General features: G+C 45.7%; 1 long non-coding RNA gene across 1 annotated transcript; it reads left to right on the top strand.

Annotated features, from left to right (window-relative positions):
* Window positions 1–648: 648 nt before the first annotated feature.
* LOC135390036 (uncharacterized) lies at window positions 649–5112 on the top strand. Its single transcript, XR_010421671.1, has 3 exons — window positions 649–897; window positions 3377–3479; window positions 4959–5112. It is a non-coding gene; the product is annotated as an uncharacterized LOC135390036 (long non-coding RNA).
* Window positions 5113–11587: the final 6475 nt, after the last annotated feature.

Genomic DNA, 11587 nt, shown 5'->3' on the forward strand with positions numbered 1-11587 from the left:
TGCGATATAGTTTTGAAGATCTCGACGTGCTCTTTCCAACCGCTGTAATCCCGTAGGCGCGCGACGTTCCGTTCTCCAGATATGGGCTTTGGAGTTCGAGGTCTTTGGGGTTGGCGATGCCGAGTCTGGGTGACGCCGCCCGGAAACGCCTCCATCTACTTAGTACCGTAACTTGCTTACCTAACGTCCAATTTACTCGAAATTTTTGGTGCGCGTGCTCCGCTCTTTGAGCTACAACTTTCCGATTCGCACCACCCGTGTATTTACTGCCGGTTATGGTGTTATTCCCAAAATTCCTTAGGCTAACCCTCATTCTGCAACCTTTGACCCTGTTTTTAGGTTCGAACCCTGCGGGGGATCCGAACCACCTATTAACGAGTTCCTGTACTCCGCACGCCGAATGTGTCGAAACTTGCGGCATCGTTCTATCCCTCTCCGTTCTCGAGTTAGGACACCATGGCAATAGCGGCTCCTTATACACGGGGCTGGTGGCATTTTTTTTCGATATCGGTTGTTTGTTGGCGTAGGAATGTGATCGAGGACTTATTTTGACGGGGAAAACGTCCTCTTTCCGATAGCTTTGGTCCCGCCTTCGCGCTACTTTCTGCTTCCTGGATATAGAGCGAGGAGAGCCGTTACAGGTGGCGCCCTTGGAGCTGGAGTGCGTCCTAACTCATTCGGAAAGGAGTGTCGGACGCGTTTGGACGGATGTTCAGAGGGCTCTCGCTCGGGAATCGTCTTTCGTCGTGGTTTTGGTGCCCCGGAGTTCTATATCTGGACCTGTTTCTGTGTGTGTACCTTGGAAGACCAAAACCTTAGATTTCGTGAATTGAAGGTTACTTGTGTGCCTGTAGTGCCATGTTTCGTGCACCTTTTGCTTGATACTCTTCCTAGCATGTGGGTTCCTATAACTTTATCCGCTCAGTGTGATTATTATACCATATTGATTCTTAATGCCTTATCCTGTATCTGTCATCTCAATGTACTCTTACCATATTGGTTAACAAATTCCAGTTGGAAATGCAGTGGGAATTCCAGCTGGATTATTGGACTGGTTCCAGCCTGGAATATCTACTGGATCTAGCGGGCTTGCCCCAGGCTGGAAACAGGCCGCATCCAGCCAGAGAAAGAGTGGTGTAGAACCGGTTCCACAGTGGACACAGGCTGGAACAAGGCTGGGTATGCAGCATGTCTCCAGCCGGAATATCGTGTCCCGATGTAGGAGTGCTTCCACTTCAGCCTACCTTCTGGTGGAACCAATGTTCCGAGGCAGGAGGTTCCGCTCAAGTAGAAGCAACTTATACAAGATAAATTGCTGCACAAAGCAGAAACTGGAAACACGCTTACAGATTTATAAAGTGACAATCAGCAATAAATTCACATATTTATTTTAATAAGAATAATACCCCATAACAGGTATGATAACAAATATGCTACAAATAGTGTACATGCAGCAACAGTGGCAATACTATGAGACGATAATGTGATATCACACAATTTGATGCAAAGTTTGAGCATGTGCAAAAATCGCAAAGGTCACTTGTCAGGCGCTCGTTCTCATTTAGCTGTCCGACAAAGTAAGTCTGTCCCGTGCAAGCGGGACAATGACACATCATGATGGCAGTTCAGATAACTATAGATAAGTATCGGGTCACTACTGCACCTCTTGGTTCAGATTTAGAACTTGAGGATCAACCGTACTGCACACGCCGCTTACCCTTTGTCGTAATAGAGCTCGTGCACGGGTTCAGGAACAAAATGCATAACGGAGCACGCGACTACACAAATGCAAAGACGTTCGCGTTTTTATACGGTCGCCGAAGGTGAAATGCAGGAGGGAACACCTAAATTACCAGGCTGTACCTCAGACGCCAACACGACAAACGACAACCGACGCTTCCCAGTTCAAAGCAGATTCCGCAGCATGGAGGAAGGAAACACAGGAGCGGCCCTTCCAACCTTTTGCCATTGGGACGGGCGTGGCAGCTTCGCATAGCATTCTGGGATGCTCCTGTCTACCACGTGACCGCTCACGTGACCCCCAAGAGCATGCGCAGGCCAGCTCCCGAATCAGACGACGAGAGTCGTGATTGTCTTGCAGTTCAGATATCTGCATTGTGATGAACGCCGCGCGTCCAGTTTTCTTTATGTGTGTTCGGAAGGTTACTCGCGGTTTACCCTTCTACTACAAGACCGCTCACGGTCTGCAGGACAAGCACGTAGGACCAGAAACATCATTCGTGGCAGCGACCTTTGTGTGACGACGTGGCCACGTTTTGTGTGTTTGTTGCTGAAGTGGTAAAGCATGCCAGTAATCAAACTGAATGAACTCAAATGAATCTGCAGCTGTGGTACAGCGCCCGTTTGTAAAGGAATGATTCAAGATGATTCTCACAGAGAGGGGTACGAAACAACCCATCAAGTACGTACTTACGAATGAAAGGTTATTCCCGTAACAGAGCTGATTTCTGTTGAATCGCAGCCGCAACCGCGATAAGAACACGTTAACAAAACGTTGTTCCCACAATGGTGCTCACATTTTAAGAGTAAATGACTTTGGAAAAGCACAGAAAGCAGCGCGAACAGCAAAGCGTTGTTAAATCGAAACTTTAGAGAGGGTCACGTGGTGGACAGGAAGTAATGGCCGTTTTGACAGGAGCGACCGCCAGAGGGGTCCCACGGAAATCTGTTCGAAACGGCCGCTCCTGTGCTTCCTTCCTCCATGTTCCGCAGGTTCTGAGTTGATGACGATGGCGGTTAGTCGCATTTTACGATGAGAGCATTATGGCTATAGTTTCGGTTTGACAGACCGGGAAAGCTCACTTCTTGCAGCGTCAAGCCAATCAACATTCTTTATTTTATTTTTTTTGCGATCTAGTCATGTACGTGGAGTTCTGTGCATAACCTTGCACAGGGTATTTATTTGTTTTTATTAATGTTTTATTTATTTGTTTTAATATTATTTTGTTTATTTTATTATATTTGGGCATAAATAAATTATTTGCACATTTGTGAAATTAATTTCGGCTTCTTGTTTGCTGTATATAAGCCAAGATTATCTTCACAGCGTTCACAGCCAAGAATCTCGGACAACCCAGCGTACTCGCTGGAACATCCCATTTCCAGCTTCGTTCCAGCAGGAAACCATCCTGGTTTCCGAATGGAAGTTGGATGGTTTCAGAATGGAAATTCAAACAGCACTGGACCCAGCATGGAAACAGCCTTGGGCAACCTAGCTCCAGCCTGGAATGGCTTTTCCAGGCTGGTTCCACAGTGGATCCAGGCTGTTTTTTTTACTAGGGCTGTATCATCACTTAACATCAGGGTGAAGATATCATATGTGATGCTCCAGTAATGTGGAAACTATGAATTGCAGACGCTTTTGACAGATTCATTTCGGTGAACAGCACAGATGAGCAGGCACACGGACGACGTGGGAAAATGAACAGATACATCGCGGAGATGTTGAAAGAGACCAAGTAAGTTCAGCTGAAGTGCGTTGCAGAGCTCTTTACTGACTTGCAGGGCTGGGCAGTATTACAAATACATTGTATTATAATACCGTTACTGTAATACTTTAGAGTATTTGTATTACGTATTATAATACAAAAAATTCGAGTATTACTTACGACCTGTCCTGCCTGAGGTGATGGGTCTTATACGTGTATGCTTTAAGTTCCATTCCAGTCCTACGAACACGACCTAGTTCTGCCAACAGAGGATCACATTTCAACGTGCAACAAAGGGACGATTACAGGAGCTGGCTGACTCAAATTTCGGAGAAACTTCTCCACTCTGGGTGAACAACCCGGGGCCCTTAGAGGGTCATATCATAGAATGGAGCCAGGGTCGGTGCGTCAGAAAGTAAGGCAGAAGAAAAGGTTGATTGATTTGATTTGATTATTTAAAAGAAAACCAGGGAGAAGAAAAGGTATTATAGACACACACACCTGCGTCACGCGAGAGAATGCCCTGAGAGCTGTAAGTTAGTCACTTCGGTGACCGGACCGGTGGCTTCAGAAATATGTCCGGGATTCCTTTTCTAATAACTGTCTGCCACGGCACAAAAGTATTACTAGTATTACTTGAGTAATACAGGGGTTCAATAGTATTATGTATTATAATACTTGAAAATAAAATGTATTATGTATTAGTATTATAATACAATTTTTTAGCAAGTATTATGTATTTGTATTATAATACAAATTTTGAGTATTCCTGCCCAGCCCTGCTGACTTGTATTTACTGTGAAACAGGTAGAGTATACACTTCAGCCATGCAACTACGTCATCCATGGCATGTTGTATGACGTCATACACTACAGCCACATTATTCTCACCTGAAATTCCACGGAGCAAAACAATTCTGCGTATTTGACGGTACCGGTGCTTTAAAGATACAGATCTTCCTTTGTTGGTTATTAATTCCTAATTGAGATTAATTAGTTAGCTTTTTAACTCGTCTTGGTTTATGCATATTTTTTCCCGAGTGTGGAAGGAATATGCATAGAATGTAAATAAGCGCGGATAATAGAATTCAACGTCTCTTGTTCTCACTCTCTTCAGGTAATGCCTTACTGACACTTTTGCTGTAGCCCTGGTATATTTATTTAATCTCATTGAGTTATATATGGTTGGTAAAAAAAAGTGTCTTTGGACACTTCGATCCTCGACTTCCGAGGATCCGACTTCGATCCTCGTTGTAACGGGACCCATTCCTTCATTCCCCGCTTCACCCCCAGCAATGGGGTAGAGTATCGCCCCCCGACGATGAAACTCCCCACCCGTCGTCCCGAAATAAAGTTGTTGTTGTGTCTTTGGACCACAAGTAACAGTATATGTGGGAAGTCTGGTTAACCCGTGGTGCGCAAATTCTTCTTAAGTTTTGGCGCATTTTATGTGACACATGCTGTATTATCCCTGCTAAAACCAGCTTCCTGACTCGCTTTATTGTTTCAGATGCCTTCAAGAAATATATCTCAGAGCTATCTGTCTATCATCTAGCATCGTCGGTGAATGTGTTGAAGACGCAGTACAGCAAGAGTGTGAATGTTCAAGAAACATATGTCAGACGGATGCTGAACGATATAAATAAAATAAGGTATAAGCTGCATGATTTGTTATTTGCTAATATACACATCACAATAATAGGGTGCACAAATTATACACGGTCACCACTCAAGCATGAGCACGACAGACTTGCAGACATCAGGTCTTGTGCATATAGCCCACACTATCTGGTATTTCGCAATTTTAGCGTATGTAGGATGTAGCATGTAGGAACCTATTTGCATGTAGGTCGTTACAATCCTATTTGTAAGTAGGATCCTACATCATGTAGGACCTGCTGTCATAATACCATATGGAGTCCAAGTAGGAATTTCCAACAGGGTGGCTATGGATGAAGAGATCATGCCAAGCGTATAGTGACGTTCAGAATGAGCAGAGTTCCGTTTGGAAGGACATCGAGTTCCTTCTTACTAGCGGCCAAGTTACGACACCATCTACAGAACAGGAAAGGGAAGTACATGTCGTCAGCGAAACTGCTTCAAGAAAGTATGAATGTGGATGACCTTCCGACAGCAGCCGACAGTGAAGAAAGGGCGTTGGAGTTGTACGAGGGCGCCAATAACGGTCTGTCGAATGCGTCAATGAAATTATAGAAATGGGTCTCTAACAGCGTTATTGGTCCAAGCTCCGAGAACGTTTTGAAGCAGATACGGTAGAAAGGAAGCCCCTTGGTTACGTCGCAGGAATACTGAAGGTCCTAGGGATTGTATGGGACCCGTTTAGCGACAAACTGTCTCTCACTGTCGACAATGGAGTAGGTTGCAGCTTCAGCATCATCTTTCTCCAGGGGAGGGAGGATGATGTAGCAGCACTAGCTCCACCACCATCGCCTTGGCCACATGACCCTTTTTCCGCCCTGCCACCTCGCGCTCGCGAGATGCGAGCTAGTTACTACTTCTTCCACTCGAGCGACCGGCCAGAACGGTCAATAAAATAGTCTGGTCCGACTTGACGCCTTTTGTTGACCGTTCTGGCCGGTCGCTCGAGTGGAAGAAGAAGTAACTAGCTCGCATCTCGCGAGCGCGAGGTGGCAGGGCAGAAAAAGGGTCATGTGGCCAAGGCGATGGTGGTGCAGCTAGTGCTGCTACAAGGTAATAGCGTTGGCGCAGTATACACGAAGAGGCCAATGCTGAGAGTTACGGCGAGTGTCTACGATCCACTGGGATGGGTAGCACCATACCTCGTGGGTGCAAAAGCGATATTTCAGACGCTCTGGGTGCTGAAGATTGGTTTAGATGAGACCCTCTCTGACGAAATTGACAGGAATTGGAAGTGCCCAGAGTTAAAAGAGCCGCCGACAATCCAAGTGCCTCAGTAGATCTGCTCAGGTGGTGAAGAAGGAGGGTGCCCCTAAATACTCCACATCTCTGCAGATGCAAGCCCCATAGCTTACGTAACCGTAGCACATCCGAGTACTACCGATACACGGGCTAGTGCTTCGTCGACTGTCCTGATCAATAAATTCTGGATTGCGCCTGTGAAGACTCTGACGCTAGCAAAACTGGAGCTGATGGCCTGCCTCTTGGCAGCCAGATTGTGTACCTACTTACGAAGGCATATGAAACTTCCCTTGGAGGAAGTCTAGTTCTGATCCAACTCGACCATCGCATGTACTGGATTAAAAGCGACCCAAGCACATTGAAACCGTTTGCGAAAAATCGTGTCGGGGAGATTCAGAGACAGGCCGACGCCTCTCGATGGCCACATTGGCCAGGGATAGACAGAACACCGCAGGTCTGGTGACGGCAGGTGTTACAGCCACTCAGTTGGTATCTAGCTCCGTTTGGTGGACTGGACCAGGATGGGTGCTCAAATTTCCGGACTACTGGCCTCACGCCAGTGTTGAACACCTGCAGATTGATGAAGATGAGCCGAGGAAGACAGTTGACGTTCCAGAAGCGAATACAACTGAGTCACCGAAGGAGGCCAATACTAGACGTCGAAGCGTAGAGTAGCTTGCATCGGCTAGTGAAAGCCACGGCTTGGGTTTACCACTACACAAATATCACAATAATCAAGTCAACCATTCCACAGATGCGATCACTGCTGAGGAACTCAAAGCTCCAGAGAAACATTGGGTGAGATATACCGAAAGACAATCTCTCAATGCGGAGATCGAGTGCATAAATGCAAGACGCAGTCTACCACCGAATCCTCCCCTGACATTGTTTGTGAACTGCGATGGCATTTTGCGAGTGACGGGATGACTGCGGCTGAAGAACTTGTGCCCCCCCTCCGAAAAACAGAGGTACTCAAGCATTGCCCTTCGAGGTAATGCGGTGCAAGACCGGTGTAAAGGAACGTGACATTTGGCATTCCCTGCTTTTAAGCTTGTAAACATAAACGCACGCAGTGTTTTGAATCAAATCGTCGAGGATGAAAATGTATTGATTAGCGAAGAGCCTGATGTATATACTTGTTATAACCGAGACTTAACTTCACGAGCACATGCAGGATTCAGAGTTAGTGCCACCATCATACAAGACTATACAGAAGGATGAACAATCAAGGGCAGGAGGAGCGATCGTGTTGAGACACGATATGTCGGCTATGTCCTATTTTTAGATGTACCGCGCACGGAATCTATCCGGGTTAGGTTGCTATCTTTTTCACCAACGATTGTTCTTGGAGCCTTTAACTGACCACCTGATAATGATACCACTGATAATGATGCCACTTGATATGCTGCATGGTTCCCTGTTATCCTTGAAAAGCGAGTCTGTAATATTTGCTGGTGACCTTAACCATGCAGGTATACATTGGAATACGCTATGTTCAGTAAAGCCAGGGAGCACGTGTTCAGAAATAATGTTGAGTACTTCGTTCAGCATGTATCTGCATGAGATGGTGAAATTAGTTGCAAGGCCACGTAGCAACATGGTTAGGTTCGATGCTTGTCCTGGTTATAGTGTCGCTCGACATTGTTAACCAGAATTCGTTATACGAGGTATTAGAGGGCATATCAGGCCACTCGATGGTCGTTTTCAAAACAAGCTTTGATACGAGGTGTAACGTGACGGATAACATGTCACGAGTGTACGATTTTAGTCGAGCATTGAATGAATGCATTTTAGATAGCATGGCAATGAGTTATGTTACTGTGTAATGAACCAAAGTTGTCAGCTGATGAATTATGGGACTACTTTGCGTATGTTATCCTACATGTTGGACTCAGTACGCGCCACTGAAAGCCCGCAAAATTAAGTTGGTATGATGCATGGGTTACAAGAAGAATCTTACATATGAAACGAAGGTTAAACCGTCTTTAGGGCTGCACCTTCTGATGCAAAAAGACAACAGATATCGTCTTTAAGTCGTTCATTACAACGAAATTCGCATCGGATGGGGGCGTAAGAAGAAAACTGTGGGAAAGTATCGCTGTAAATAGACAGAATGGTGATAGAGTTATGTTGCAGTTTAATAAATTGAAGATGAATAATCAATTTTATGTTTGGGACGACGCGAAGGACATTACGTGTGAACTCAAATCTAGGGATGGTAGGATACAGACGACGGAGTGAAGGTCCGCGCGCGCGCGCGCATGCACATACGTATGTATGCACGCATGTTCTTAAGCCTTTTATCGACATCCTCATAATGATAGCACACCACTTGAGATGCTGCATGATGCAAGAAGAATCTTATTTATGAAACAAAAGATAAATCGTTTTTAGGGCTGTACCTTCCGATGCAAAAAGACAATAGATATCTTCTTTAAGTCGCTCATTAAAAAACGAAATTCGCATAGGAAGGTATACGTACGTTCTTCAAAGAGACCTTCACGCGTTTCTTGCTGGACAGTCAGTCAAAGCTTTGGCGATTACTCTCCCCGCAAAAACCATCCATCGAGAGGTTGGTGGTGACCGACATATTTCGGAAGATAAAGCCAAAACTGCTTGCTGTTTGAACGGGTACTTTGTCTCTCTCTTTACTCAAGACAATGGTTGTGCTGCCTTCCCTTTTGTCATGTGAATTACATGTTCCAAGTTCCCTTACCGAACGTTGTATTTTCTGCCACCCGAATATTCTCCCTGTTACTAAACCTTGACGTAAAGAAGGCACTGAACATTCATGGTATGCCCAACGAGCTTTTAAGACGGTATGCTGAAGGGTGTAGCTTAGGTGGTAGGCCTAGAAGGGTGTAGCTTACACAGAATTGCAATGTTTGCATGACCAGCACCCCACAATTCCAATCCCGAAGAAGCAATTGAGATAAATACTGTGTGTATTCATCGTGATTCATTGATGGGGTTTCGGTATTGTCCGTTTGTCACTCTCTGCAATCACAGAGTATGTTATGGGCCGGGATTCCGGGTTTTCGGACGTTTCAGAAAATACCTGAAAATCAACTCAACAAAGCAGCGGTCTCTTTCGCTTAACAAATGTCCTGATGACCGGTTAACAGGGTTCGTTTGCGTTTGCCTCGAACCAACAAGACAAATTGGCTCACGTGATCAAAGTCCACTGCGCAGTGGTCCCTTTCGCTTAACAAGCCGCGAGGCACCCGTGTAATAAGAGTTAACTATATCCTGCCCTATAGGAACCTCGATATTGGAGTCACTGAATAGGGTGCCTTATTCAGTGGCTCTTATCGGGTGGTATGAGAGGGAGGGGGTCGGACACAAGGGCATTTTGACGTCGTTTGGGCCGTTTCCCAGGTCTACTTGGAGAAGGTGAAGGTATAGCATTCTCCTTCGAATTTATCGTCAAAGTGGACAAGGGAACGGAAATTACATTAAAAAAAAATGTCTTGGTGGCGCAGCCACTACGATGCTACAAGAAGCCACAAGCGTATGCTGCCTTGAGGACTGTGTCAGAACATGTCCGGATTTCGAGATGTACAGCTTGCTGCAACGTTAGCACTAACGCCGCGACTGCCGGCGGGTCAGTTGAAGAGCAACCCCCAACCACCGAGCCGCCCTTCTCGACACGCACCCCCAAACATGAGTGGGATGGCCAACAACGCTCTTTCCCTACAGTTCTACTTAGCGCCGATAAGCGTCGCTCTCCAACTGCCCCGCCAGCCTTTGTCGCGTTCAAGTTAACTTTGCAGCAAGCTGTACACCTCGTCAGGTGATCGCGATACGGATGTCGCTGCCGACAAGTCATGTTGCATATGTAACAACAAACGCTTTTAAAGGCAGCTCTGCGCGCTTCTTGTGAGTAATATTGACAAAACGGCATACATGCAGGCAAGCCGATGGACAACCTCCATAGTAAATAAGCCTGCGCACTGGGCGAATGCTGAAGTCTTGTGTTGTTGCCTCAAGCGTTCGCCCATTGTTCAGTCTTCTTGTGAGTGTGTCGTTTCTCAGCCGTTTTCTTTCTTTCTTTTTTTTTAGTTTCCAATATTGGCTCAGTCAAACAACTCTAAGTCTCAAAAGTAATCAGATCCGAAAAATCACCCTCCGAATAGGGCAAAAAATAAAACTCTGACAACTCCGGAACCCTATGGTTATCGCACATGGACGTTGTGGCTCTTACGCGCACGCTGGCCCCTTGACATGAACATCTATAATTTCATCTTATTGTTGTTCTTGTCTTTTTTTTTTTTTTTTGCTTCGCAGGCACCGACTTAAAGGAATGAAAAGCATTCCCGCGCGTGGAACAGCCTGCAATAATGGTGGCTCTGCTGCTAACATGACATACCAATGCCATTTGAGAACCGGTAAACTCCAGTCCGCTTTGTCGTGTGGAAACTATTATTGGAAGCCTCTGGCAGGCCTAGAGGAAACGCCTGTAAAACAAATCTACTGTGCAATGGATTCATCTGGAAGTAAGAACATAAATGTTAGCCACATGATGACACCCATTCACGTTAAACATGTGCAGTCGCAGATCGTCTGAACAATTGCATGTAGAATGTCCTGTGGGAACGTCGTTGTATTCACAGGGATGTCGCCTAGTATTCAGAATTTCAAGAATAACCAAAAAATAATTAGACGAGCTTTTTCGCGCTTCAAGAGGCACGCGGTGCCTGCGAAAGCTGGAGGTGCCCTGTGCCCCCTGAAACAACTGGTACGACATCCCTGCTAACGCCAGGAGCCACAGTGTACCGGACGTATTGAAGGGTTACTTGTACCCATTAATACGCGAGATATTGTGCCTTTCGAGTTCCCTAACAGCAAAATTACTGCCAGGCTTCGCAAAAAAAAAAAAAAAAAAAAAGAAGAAGAAGAAGAAAGAAAAGAAGAAAATGCTCCAAGGACATCGAACATGAAACACCAAATTTTATTGGCTTGCACATACCTTTAAATTGCATCCAGTACATCATCGTTTGCCGAATGGAAAGCATAGACGGTTCACTAATTCCAACACACACATATGGAGCACAGGTTGCACGGACACACAACCCATCCGATGCATCAGACAGTCCTCCAAACGTCGAACGCACAATCCTCGAAAGTTCGAACAGGCTGGCACTGCAAAGCTCAGTCAAGATCATCCTTAGTGACGAACACGACAGTTCCTCAAACGAAACAATTGTCCAAGCAATCTAAATATGCAATAAATCTAAA

The sequence above is a fragment of the Ornithodoros turicata genome, chromosome 3, assembly GCF_037126465.1.
Source record: "Ornithodoros turicata isolate Travis chromosome 3, ASM3712646v1, whole genome shotgun sequence".
Taxonomy (NCBI): Eukaryota; Metazoa; Arthropoda; class Arachnida; order Ixodida; family Argasidae; genus Ornithodoros; species Ornithodoros turicata.